The sequence below is a fragment of the Macaca mulatta genome, chromosome 12 (genome assembly GCF_049350105.2).
Source record: "Macaca mulatta isolate MMU2019108-1 chromosome 12, T2T-MMU8v2.0, whole genome shotgun sequence".
Taxonomy (NCBI): Eukaryota; Metazoa; Chordata; class Mammalia; order Primates; family Cercopithecidae; genus Macaca; species Macaca mulatta.
Genome location: NC_133417.1, coordinates 69,669,771 through 69,682,384, shown reverse-complemented (window position 1 = coordinate 69,682,384; position 12,614 = coordinate 69,669,771). Strand labels below are relative to the sequence as shown.

General features: G+C 38.6%; 1 protein-coding gene and 1 pseudogene across 38 annotated transcripts in view; one reads left to right on the top strand and one right to left on the bottom strand.

The window, feature by feature from the left end:
• The window catches only part of COBLL1 (cordon-bleu WH2 repeat protein like 1), a 194,058-nt gene that overhangs the window by 86,731 nt on the left and 94,713 nt on the right, over positions 1 to 12,614 (top strand). The gene's annotated exons all lie outside the window — the stretch shown is intronic.
• Positions 9,813 to 9,890, bottom strand: LOC114671668 (small nucleolar RNA U3; annotated as a pseudogene).

Sequence of the window (12,614 nt, the reverse complement as noted above, 5' to 3'; positions counted from 1 at the left end):
TTAAATTTTCCTCACCAGAATTATTTTTAGGAGTTACATGTTTTCTACTGGAATACATATCTGCTTAAAATAGGAGAATAAGAGTTGCTTCAGGAAAAGTTACTTGGCAAGTGAATTTGGAATAGACCTCTAGTGAAAGCCAAAGGAAAATAAGTGCTCATGGTGCTCACTAGCGCATTCTCTCGCGCGCGCGCTCTCTCTCTCTCATGGTGTCAAATACACACGTATGTATACTCACACATTTGTATATGTCTATATATGTACTACATGCATAGAATATATTTAGAGTAAGGTGAACAAAAGCTGGCCGTATGTCTATTAAAGGTCTGAAATGATAACTAAGCATGAGTCAGAACAACTTCTAAGATGTATTTGGGAACCACTTTTGCACAGCATAGTGATGTTTTTATGTATACATGAAAAGTATGGCAGGATGATAAATGCTGTCCATTTGTTTATATGAATTTAAAAGGGCATTTAGAAGCAAATGAACTATCTAATTTCATTTAAGAAAAAACAGCTTTTGAGTTGAGACCTAAATTAAATTTAAAGAATCCTGTCATTACCTACATGACCCTTTTATTACATGAGTTAGAACACAGAGCAGGTTATGTCTTTCTGGGTATATGACAACTAAATTACAATAAAGCTTCATCTACTCATGCTAACCTTATTCTCAAAGGTCTAATGATACAAAGCGGTTCTATTGTGTTCCTGTGGCCCACTTTACATAATTGCTATGTTCCTTAAAAGTAGTAAAAGGGAAAGATTTGAGAGAGATATAACAACAAAAAAATGAATCAACCTAATGAAGCTATATTTAAGTAGATTCATTCTTTAAGAATTAATTGAACATACTCTGCAGAAGGTAATGTACTAATAAAAAATGCCAAAATTATGTTAATGGTTTTTGCCTCAAAAAATGTTTCTGGCGGATAAGGTGATGTACTTTGGAAACTATGCACAAGGTACCCTGGGGTATTTCCTGCATTGTGCTAGTCGCTTGGCTACATCTTTACTCTTTCTGCCATACTCTACATGCTAGAGGGAAACCTGTGTCTTTAAAAGCAAAAATTTTTTAAATTTTCCTATATTTATTTCAGACAGGGTCTTGTTCTGTCACCTAGGCTGGAGTGCAGTGGCACAATCATAGCTCACTGCAGCGTTGCCCTCCCAGGCTTAAGTGATCCTCCTACCAAGTAGCTGAGACTAGAGGTGCATACCAGCATGCCAGGCTAATTTTTTAATTTGTTTGGTAGAGATGAAGTATTGTTATGTCATCCAGGCTCTAGGGTTCAAGTGATTCTCCTGCCATGGGCTCCAAAAAATGCTGGGATTACAGGTGTGAGGCACTGCGCCCAGCCGGAAAGCTGGGTCTTGTCTTTGGATTTGCTCCACTTCATCATCACGCAGAGATGGGTGTGATAGATCATCATAGCTAATTATTGAACAAAAGGATTTACATGTTTCCTTTAAATACAGACAAGATCCTAAAAGAATTTAAAATAGACTTCTATGTGTAAAACAAGAAAGTTTCTTGGATTATAAAGAGGATGTGTTCTAAATGTAGGTCACGCCAGGAGCAGTGCTTTAGAGCACAGCAAGTATGTCAAATCACCTGAAACTGAAAGTCAGGTACAGGGTGTATGTAGAACTGTCATTCTAGTTTGTTTTTGAGTGGTGAGATTGCAATCAAGGTGTACACTGGGGCTGAAGTCTCTATTGGGGAGAGATTTGCTTCCAAGCTCACTCTTGTGACTATTGGCCTGATATGTCAGTTGCCACATGGGACTCCCCATAGGGCAGCTGGATTCTCTCAGAGCAGGAGGGTACCTAAAACAACACCATGGTCTTTTTGTAACCTAATCTCAGAAATGACAGCCCATCACTGTTGCTGCATTCTGTTTACTGGAAGTGAGTCACTAAATCCAGCCCACATTCAAAGGGAGGACATTGCACAAGGAAGCAAAGTCATTGGAGATCATCTTAGAGGTGGTCCACTGTGGTAAGTGTATTTCCTTAAACTGAGTATATAAAAATATTATTTTAACATGTAGTCAACATACAATAATTACCAATAGATGTTTAATACCTTTTACTAAGTCTATGGAATATAGTGTGTATTTTACACTTATAGCACTTCTCAACTCAGATGATATATTTTCATTGGAAATACCTGATCTGTATTTAGATGTCATGAAATTTATACTTGAAAAAATAGATTCTGGGCCAGCACGGTGGCTCACACCTGTAACACCAGCACTTTGGGAAGCTGAGGCGAGTGGATTATTTGAGGATAGGAGTTCACGACCAGCCTGGCCAACATGGTGCGACCCTGTCTCTACAAAATTTAGCTGGGCATGGTGATGCATGCCTATAATTCCAGCTACTCAGGAGACTGAGGCATGAGAATTGCTTGAACTCAGGAGGCGGAGGTTGCAGTGACCTAAGATCGCACCACTGCCCTCCAGCCTGGGTGATGGAGTGAGACTCTTAAATAAAAAAAAAAAGTTCCTATACGCAAGTTGTCACAAATATACTTAAACATTTTCCAATAACTGAATCAAGTATCAGTTTTAAAATTCAAATAAAACTAAATAAAACTGTAGTCCCTCAGTCACACTAATTATGCTTCAAGTGCTCAGTAGCTACATGGCCGCCATGTTGGACAGCAGAGTCCTGGAAGTTTTGCTGCAAAGAAGGGAGGGTAATGACAAGGTACTTGGAAGAAGCAGACAAGTAGTATTTAAGATAATAGAAACCTCTGCTTTTTTGTGTGTGTGTGCGCACCTTGGAGAGAGAGATTTAAAGTGGCAGAAACATGGGATGAAATTGATGTGGCTATGGTCAGACTTGAGTGGAGGTGCCATGGAGGCAGAAAGCCTGAAGGGATGAATGGCTTGTGGTAGGGACTTGTTATTCCAGGTGTTGAAATGTAAAATAATTGAGTGTGGGGGACTGAAGCAAGAGCTTTTCAAAATTTTCCTTTGCGTTTGCCATTCCCTTCATCATTTTTTCCTAGTGTGAATGCCAAGAGAGAGAAGAGCACTTGGAAATGGATCCCATTTTCCAGGCTTCCATTTCCTATGAGCCTCAGAGGAGACCCTTTCCTGACCAGGAGCAGAAGTGTTCTCAGCATAGGAAGAGCTACCTGGGAATGGGCGTCCTGTCCATGTGACTCTCAACCAAATGCTGCTTGTAAATTAGTGCAACCACTGTGCCCTGCCCTGACTCTAGTCCTAACTATCTTGTTTCCATTTCCAGTCTCTAAACAAAATTGTGCATAAATATTTGTATGTTTGAGGTAAAGGGGCATGGGATCATCTTGTTCAATACCTGTATTTTGTAAATGAGAAAATGGAAGACCAGAGAAATTAAGTAATTTACTTATGGTAACGCAAGTGGCCATTTAGGGTACTCCCAGGCCTTTTGATGTCCAGTATATTGTTTCTCCAACCTCACCTGGGGAAGTGGCTGACTCAGTGGTAGGGCTGGGGTATGGGTACATCTGGCATCTGCCTTCCTGTTTAAATGTTGAGGCTTATGGCCCTTGCTAGGGTTACTGGGGCAGGGGGTGGATTTGGTGGGTTTTCATTTGTAGTTGTCCCATGTTCTCTGTGCTTTTGGGCAAATTTCTTAAACTTCTGTAAACCCCAGCTAAATGGCAGTGGCAACTGCCTCATAAGATTAAATGTAGACAAAAAGCACCTGTACAGGACTTAGAAGAAGATATTCAATAACCACATTTTTTTTTTCTCCTTCACTACCTGGCTTTTGCTCATTCACTTGTTGTTGTTGTTTTTGTTTATTTTGATGAATGTTTAAGCTCTCAAAGAAATGATGTATGTGATGGTAAGGAGCGCCGACTTTAGAATCAGACACCTTGGGTTTAAATTTCAGCCCCACCACTTACTGGCTAAGGAACCTTAGGCAAGTTCCTTAATCTCTCTGCATGTCACCCTCGTCTGGAATGTGGAGGTGGCAGCACTTGCTTCATACAGTGTAGTAAGGACATGAGTTAGTGCAGGTAAAAAACATTTTCTAACACACAGTCAACACTCAAGGATTAGCTGCTGTTGATACCGGATAAAAACTATTTTTTCTTGTGTTCTTTCTGGCTCTTACTGTTGGGACATGACACTAGCATTCCATATGTGCTGCTTTGATGTGAAGAATACTTACTGCCTTTGCTTGATATATTATACCAAGTATAACTGAAAGATGAGTCCCATTCTTAAAAATGAAAAATTAGATTATTATTTTCTGATAATAATCATGATTCTCATTGGTTAAAGGAAGCTACAGATGAAACATTTGAGTCCTGTCCCACAGATTATATGGCTTCAGCAAATTACTGAGCATCTGGGCAAAATGAGGGAGTCTTCATACAATCTAAAATTTTGTCAGTCCCAATTTAATCCCGTCCCCAAATAGGAAAACCATTTAGAAAATTCCTGAGGATTGAGCTCTTTTATCCATGTGGATGTCTTTGGGGCTTATTTAAACATTGGGACTTATTTGGGTGGCCTTTTCTAGGGCCATTGGCGGGGAGATTTGGTGGGTTTTCATTTGTAATTGTCCATATTCTCTGCGCTTTGGGGCAAATTTCTTAAACCTCTCTAAACCCCAACTAAATGGCAGTGGCAGTGGCCTCATAAGATTCAATGTAGACCAAAAGCACCTTTATAGGACTTAGCAGTAGATATTCATGAATGACTTGAATGACTTCTCATACCTCTGGCTACAGAATAGGTTGACTCTCAGCAACCCACCAAGTTTTTGCTTTTCTATGAACTCATGAAACTAATATGACCTTCCCTCCCTTCCTTCCTCAGTTAAATTAAAAAAAAAAATGCTCATAGAGAACCCCATCTTGTGCCAGTGATAGCTCTAGGTGCCAGCAGAGAATGAGACAGGCCAGGTCCCAGCCCTCCAGGAATTTTTATTCTGGGGTCAAATAATAAACAAGGAAATAAGTAAATAAGCAGGATGATTTCAGATAATGATAAATGTGATGGGGACCAAGCAGGGCTATGTGAAGGGTGGGCCACAGTGGGTGGGGTGCACCTTGGTACCTTTTTTGAGTGGTTAGAGAATACCTCTAAGAGGGGGAAATATTTTAGCTGAATTCTGAATGACCTCAAGGAGCAGGCAATTTGAAGTTTTCTGGTTAAAAGCATTTTGGACCGAGGGCAAAGCTGTGGAAGGCCCTTGGATGTGAAAAGACTGGGTCTATTTCAGGAAAGAATGCCGGTGTGAATTACATGGGGCATTGAAACTGGGAGTAACAAAAAGGGAGCTGAGGTTGGCTCATTGGTTCTCAGATGTTAGCATACATCAGAATCACTCGGAGGGTTGTCAAATGTGGCTTCTAAGTCCCTGCCCTTAGTGTTTTCTGATTATGTATGTCTCAGGGCTATGGTGGTCAAGTACTACGGCTGCTGCTCTGAAACCATATTTAGCTCATCTGGGGCCTGAAAGCCAAGGAAAAGATTTTGGGTTCACCAATGCATTGGAAGGCCAGTGAAGGATCAGAGAGATGTGATCTGATTTATGTATTTTTTCTTGTTTTTCTCCCCCACTGACCTAATGGCATACATATTTAAAAGATCACTCTGACTACTGCAGGGGAGAATAGATTTTAAGGGACAAGAGGAGAAACAGGAGAGACCAATGAAAGGGCTTTTGAAGCAGTTTGGGCAAGAAAAGATGATGCCTTAATTACCAGGGTGGTAGCAGGGAGCTGGTGAAAAGTATAGAAGTTCAGGATATGTTTTAGTGTTTAGATCCCAGGGGAATTGTTAAAGGATTGGAAGTAGGAGATAAAGGACAGAGAGGAATTAAAGTATGCCTGCTGGAGTTCTTTTTGCTTGAGTTAACTGAGTGGTTAGTAGAGCCATTTGTTGAGATGGGGAATAATATACAGTAGGTTTGTGTGAGAATGAGGATTAGAGATGAAGAGGAGAATCAAGTTTTGATTATATACCATTTGAGATACCTATGGGACATCCAAATGGAGATAACCATGAGATGATTGGGAATAAAAGTCAGAGCTCAATAAACAAGTCAGGGTTGGAGATGTGAATTTGGCAGCCACTGACATATAGTGATATTTGAAGCCATGGGGTTTTATGAAGTCCCTTGGAGGTAGAGGTTGTAGAAAGAAGAGAAAAAGGCAGAGAATGGACTCTGGGTTGCCCCAGCATTTAGAAATCGGAGGAGGTGAGGATGGGGAGACTGAGGAGTGGCAGTGAAGAAGGAAGAAAACAGTAGATTATGTGCCCACACAAAGAAGCCAAGGGAAGACAATCCCTCACAGAGGAATTGAGTGACTGTGAAATAGCGCTCAGTGTGACCAAGATGAGACAGATAATTGTCTATGATTTGGACCCTCATAGGTTTTTGGCTACCTTGAAGAAAAAAAAAATGTAATATAAGAGTCATATAATGTCTTGGGTTCTCGTCGATTTTCATTTTTGCATATCATTTCAAGCCGTTTTGACATATTCAGTCTTTGAAATTAGGCTCATCAAGAAAAGAGGGCTTTTATTGTTTTTAATTGTATTCCCTTGAGAACATATTACAATGTTATGCCCACTTCTAAACAAATCTTATTTAATAAATTCTTCTGTTGTTTCATTAAACCCAGACAAACTGAGAAATTGTGTTGAGAAATTGGTCTCCAATTTATAATTGAAATACATAATTTAGTGGCCATCAAAACACTGCCAGTTATTTTGAGGGACTGCCTTATCAACACTTACCACAATAAATCCTGTTTTTGATCATCCTCTGTGTTGAGAGAAGGTTACTGTTAAATTTATTTTTGGTCTTTAGACTGCAATACTTAGAAACCCTATTGTTTTAACACTGAGAATTCACTCTTATATTTTTGTCTTTAATGTTGAAGCCATATTTTTATGTAGCACTTTTCTGAATGAAACTGTAAGAATACTTTATAAATATAATAAATATAACAAACTGATGAGATCCCATTGGAGTTGAGTAGCTTATTAAGGATGTAACTATATCTCGTATAGTATTTTATACCTTTGCTTTTTCAAATCAAGACTAGAATTATGTTTCGCTGAGCTCTTTTATTCCCTCTTTTTAGCTTTTTTAAGGACATTATATTGACAGTAATGGAGTAATGATTACAGTGGGCACATGATTTTGGAGTGCCCTGTAAATCAAAATGATAAAAAGACCAATCAGCAGTAATAGTAGAACACTAATTAAATTCTGTGTTAAAATGAGGTTATGATATTTTCAAAATATATTATTGAGTAATGCAAATTTTGCCTTAATTGGCCTTATTAAAATTGAGTATAATGAGATAATTTTAATAAAGCAATGATTTGCATAAGCAATAATTTACTGTAGCTTGTTATTTTTAAGCTTCAACTAAATTATTTTTGCCCTGATGTGGGAGGAGTTTTCTTATTATACATATCTTTCCAATATAACCTCCTCTCCACCCACCCTTATGTGAAATTTGCTCTTGTTTACTGTTAAGGGGAAAAAACCTCTGAAGAGTAGACTGATAGTCAAACAAGGCCACCGGAGAACAAAAGCATATGTGAAAATCTATTTGATAAGAAAACTGGCTCAAACATTCCTGTTTAAAAGGGGTGAGGAGGCTTCAGTGGCAGTTACTATGATTTTTAAATATTTAAATATTTTAAAAACTTAGTATTCTTAACTATAGTTGTTATTGAATGTTAATGTTACATTTTTCTCTTTAGTTTGTATTATCAGAATTTCCTATATTTAGGTGATAATACGCGTTTGATTATTTTCACTGTACTTTTAACTTTGGGTGACAATTTTGTTATTACTTCAGAGCCTCTGACCAAAAAATTAATGTTAGGAGAGTTGTGAGTAGGTAAAAGATATTTTCAGAATTTTGCTGGTGACTAAAAGGTCAAATAAGTTAAAGGCTTAAAGCTACTTAGGATTCAGGCCAAATCCAGGCTTCCATCTGGTATTCTTTTCACTAGACTGGACTATGTAGTAAGCAAACTAGATAAACACATTCCTAAATTTAGTGCGTATGGATCACAATTGGGAACTAACATATAATTGATCGTACAGACTCTGCTTATCAAAATTCTACTTTTCTTGCAAAACCTGAGTCTCTTGTCTTTTCTCTTTGAAGCATGAACATGCCTTGGTGCTGCTCCCCAGCCCACACAGCTGGGCTCAGCTGGCTTTCATTGACCTAAATTTTCAAAGTTGCCATCTGTTTGATGACCCTTCTTTTTCGTTTTGTATTATTTAATTACGCGTTGCATCTTCTCAGTTGTACTGCGCATTCATTGTGGAAGGATCTTGGTCTTATTCACATTGCTTTCCATTTTTCAGGAACAAAGGTAACAAATACATTATTAAATTGAAATAACAACTGGGAACATTAGGATGTTTTCCTAGAAGTCTTGTGTAAATGCCCCAGTGTGGTGGCTGCTGCCTGTAATCCAGCACTTTGGGAGGCTAAGGTGGGAGGATTGCTTGAGTCCAGGAGTTCAAGACCAGCCTGGACAACATGGCAAAACCCGGTGTCTAGTAAAAATATAAAAATGAGCTGGGCGTGTGCCTGTAGTCCCAGCTACCCAGGAGGCTAAGGCACGAGAGTCGCTTGAACCTGGGAGATAAAGGCCGCAGCAAGCTGAGATTGTTCCACCGCACTCCAACCTAGGTGACAGAGCCAGACCCTGCCTCAAAAAAATGTTCTGTGTGAATGGTTTTTCAACTAGTGCTTTGTCCTACTTTCCCTGTCTTAAAAGAAATTGGCTTATGTATAGTGGTTAGAGATGGATTTTCATCACAGACTCAAACTACCTGAGGAAGTAAAACTGTCACACACCGACATCAAAACTGAGTGAGAGGAGTTCACTGCAGTGTGCAGTAGACAGGGAACACTTCCCCGTAATTACGAAGTTCTCAGTTATCCCTTGCTAATAAAGCCAATGTGTATTTTTCATTCATCTTGTAAAAAATAAAACATAATCAGTTAATTTTTTTAAAAAATCCCAGATAAGTATGAAAGCTCATTTTATCTTTTGGTGGTAAGGACTCTTTTCCTTCCCAATTTTAGGCGTAGGTAGTGCATCTTCTGTGGAAAGTAGTCATTGAATTCACTCTTTCAGCAAATATCAGTGCCTGCTATGTGGCAGGCATGGTCCCAGAGATTCTGTGTATTTGCAAATGTGTGGACAAGGTGATGGAAACAAGTCCCTAGTCTCATGGAATTAATTGCCCTTTAACGGAAGGAGACATAAGTATGTTGCTCATTAACCCTGTGGCCAAAAGTAAAGTAGAGAGAAAGAGATGGGGGTGTTAAAGTCAGGAACAGACACTGTAGACGGCCTGGTATTGTGGATGTGTTCAAGAAAAAGGCAAGAGTCCTGAGATTGGAATGCAGTGAGCCTAGGGAGAAAGTGTTAGATAGGGGACTGGAGAGGCCGGAGGTAGGGAGGAAGGAAGGACCTATTACAGATGGTCCCCTGCTTGCAATGGTTTGACGTATGATTTTTCAACTTTATTGTGGATTTGTCAGAATGTAACCTCGTCATAAATTGAGGGACATCTGAATTTATGACGCTTTGAATTAGGATTTTCTGATTCTATGATGGGTTTATTGGGGATATTTGGTACATTTTGATTTTATATTTTCAATTTAGGGTGGATTTATCAGGTTGTAATCCCATCATAAGTAGAGGAACATTTGTATAACACTCTGGTTGAGGCAAGAAACCACTCGAGAATGTGAGAAGTGAGGCAGTGATCTGACTTGTATTTTATTTTATTATTTTATTTACTTATTTTTCCACACATTCAGAGAAACTTCTCTAGTAATGAACTACAGAAATGACCCCTGAAAGTTTAGTCATCTAACTTGTATTTTAAAAAGATCACGCTGGTTGGTACGTTGATACTAGATTACAAAGTGACAAGGTTGGGAGTGGGGACACCAGTTGGCAGCTTGAGCAGAGGTGTTTGGTGATCCAGGTGGTTGGTGGATTCTGGGTCTATTTATGAAATAGAGCTGGTGGAATTTGTAGATGGATTAGATATATGTTTATATGAACAAGGATTTTTGGCCTGGACAAATGAAAGAAATGTGATTGACTGAGATGGGAATACTTGGAGAATCTTTTTAAATTTCATTTTTGTTGCTATTACCAAAGTTACTTTTTCTTTCATTGTACTTTATGACTAGTTTTTGCTGATATTTATGTAGACTATTGACACTTCCATATATGACCTTTGTACCAACCCACCTTACTGAATTCTCTTATAAAATGTTTCAGTCGATTCACTGATTTCTCATCTCTTCTGATTTCTCTGTGCAATTTTACCAAACCATTTAATTCTAAAAAGTACCGTTTTCTTTTATGGCTCTATTCACTTTCCTCTGCCTGAAATATCATTTATTTCTTGCCTTTTCCTGTGTTTTCTCTTCATTCTTCAAAACCCAGCTCATGTTTACCGTCTGTAAGACATTTCTGGATTCCTAGGAAAGTTCCGTTTTCTTCCTGTGACCTGCGGCTGCACCATCTGCATACCTGTGTTAGAGCAGTCATCAAACTTAATGGTAATTTTGCCTGCCTGTCAATCCTTTGGGGCTATGAACCCTTCAGGAATAGGAACTGAGTCTTACTCATCTTCACTTTTCCTGTGTTTAGCTGAATCTGCTCTGATAATTGTCTGTTATAAAATAAATATTTGTTATACACGAGTGGTCAATTTCTGCAGATTTAAAAACTGGAATTTGAAATTGGGGGCATTCTTCTTTACAGGGATTTTTATAAGCTTTTATTCATTGTAACAGTTTATAAAAATGTAGTTTTGCTACTTTAACGTTCATATGGGACCAAAAAGCCCGCATTGCCAAGACAATCCTAAGCCAAAAGAACAAAGCTGGAGGCATCACGCTACCTGACTTCAAACTATACTACAAGGCTACAGTAACCAAAACAGCATGGTACTGGTACCAAAACAGAGATATAGACCAATGGAACAGAACAGAGCCCTCAGAAATAATACCACACATCTACAGCCATCTGATCTTTGACAAACCTGACATAAAACAAGAAATGGGAAAGGATTCCCTATTTAATAAATGATGCTGGGAAAACTGCCTAGCCATAAGTAGAAAGCTGAAACTGGATCCCTTCCTTACACCTTATACAAAAATTAATTCAAGATGAATTAAAGACTTAAATGTTAGACCTAAAACTACAAAAACCCTAGAAGACAACCTAGGCAATACCGTTCAGGACATAGGCATGGGCAAGGACTTCATGTCTAAAACACCAAAAGCAATGGCAACAAAAGCCAAAGTTGACAAATGGGATCTAATTCAACTAAAGAGCTTCTGCACAGCAAAAGAAACTACCATCAGAGTGAACAGGCAACCTACAGAATGGGAGAAAATTTTTGCAGTCTACTCATCTGACAAAAGGCTACTATACAGAGCTACAAAGAACTCAAACAAATTTACAAGAAAAAAACAACCCCATCAAAAAGTGGGCAAAGGATTTGAACAGACACTTCTCAAAAGAAGACATTTATGCAGCCAACAGACACATGAAAAAATTCTCGTCATCACTAGCCATCAGAGAAATGCAAATCAAAATCACAATGAGATACCATCTCACAGCAGTTAGAATGATGATCATTAAAAAGTCAGGAAACAACAGGGGCTGGAGAGGTTGTGGAGAAATAGGAACAGTTTTACACTGTTGGTGGGACTGTAAACTAGTTCAACCATTATGGAAGACAGTGTGGCGATTCCTCAAGTATCTAGAACTAGAAATACCATTTGACCCAGCCATCCCATTACTGGGTATATACCCAAAGGATTATAAATCATGCTGCTATAAAGACACATGCACACATATGTTTATTGCAGCACTATTCACAATAGCAAAGACTTGGAACCAACCCAAATGTCCATCAATGACAGACTGGATTTAAAAAATGTGGCACATATACACCATGGAATACTATGCAGCCATAACAAAGGATGAGTTGATGTCCTTTGTAGGGACATGGATGCAGCTGGAAACCATCATTCTCAGCAAACTATCACAAGAACAGAAAACCAAACACTGCATGTTCTCATAGGTGGGAATTTAACAATGAGAACACTTGGACACAGGAAGGGGAACATCACACACCAGGGCCTATTGTGGGATGGGGGGATGGGGGAGGGATAGCATTAGGAGATATACCTAATGTAAATGACAAGTTAATGGGTGCAGCACACCAACACGACACATGTATACATATGTAACAAACCTTCACGTTGTGCACATGTACCCTAGAACATAAAGTATAATGAAAAAAATATAGTTTTGTTGCTCTTGTAAAATAAGTCTTTTCTGAAGTATAATATGTTCTATTATTATACCACTAAGAGTTAAGGGCTTGTAATGTACAATGTAGGAACCTCGCTTCAATCTTTTCATGATGAGTCATATGTTAAAGGAGTTGGAGTCATGAGACCTTAAATTTTGAAAATTCCGAATAGGTAGATGTTATATATTTACTTACGAAGAAGCCTTTTGATCTTGTTTGGTTCTAATGTTTGCCTAGCAAGTAAGGATGGG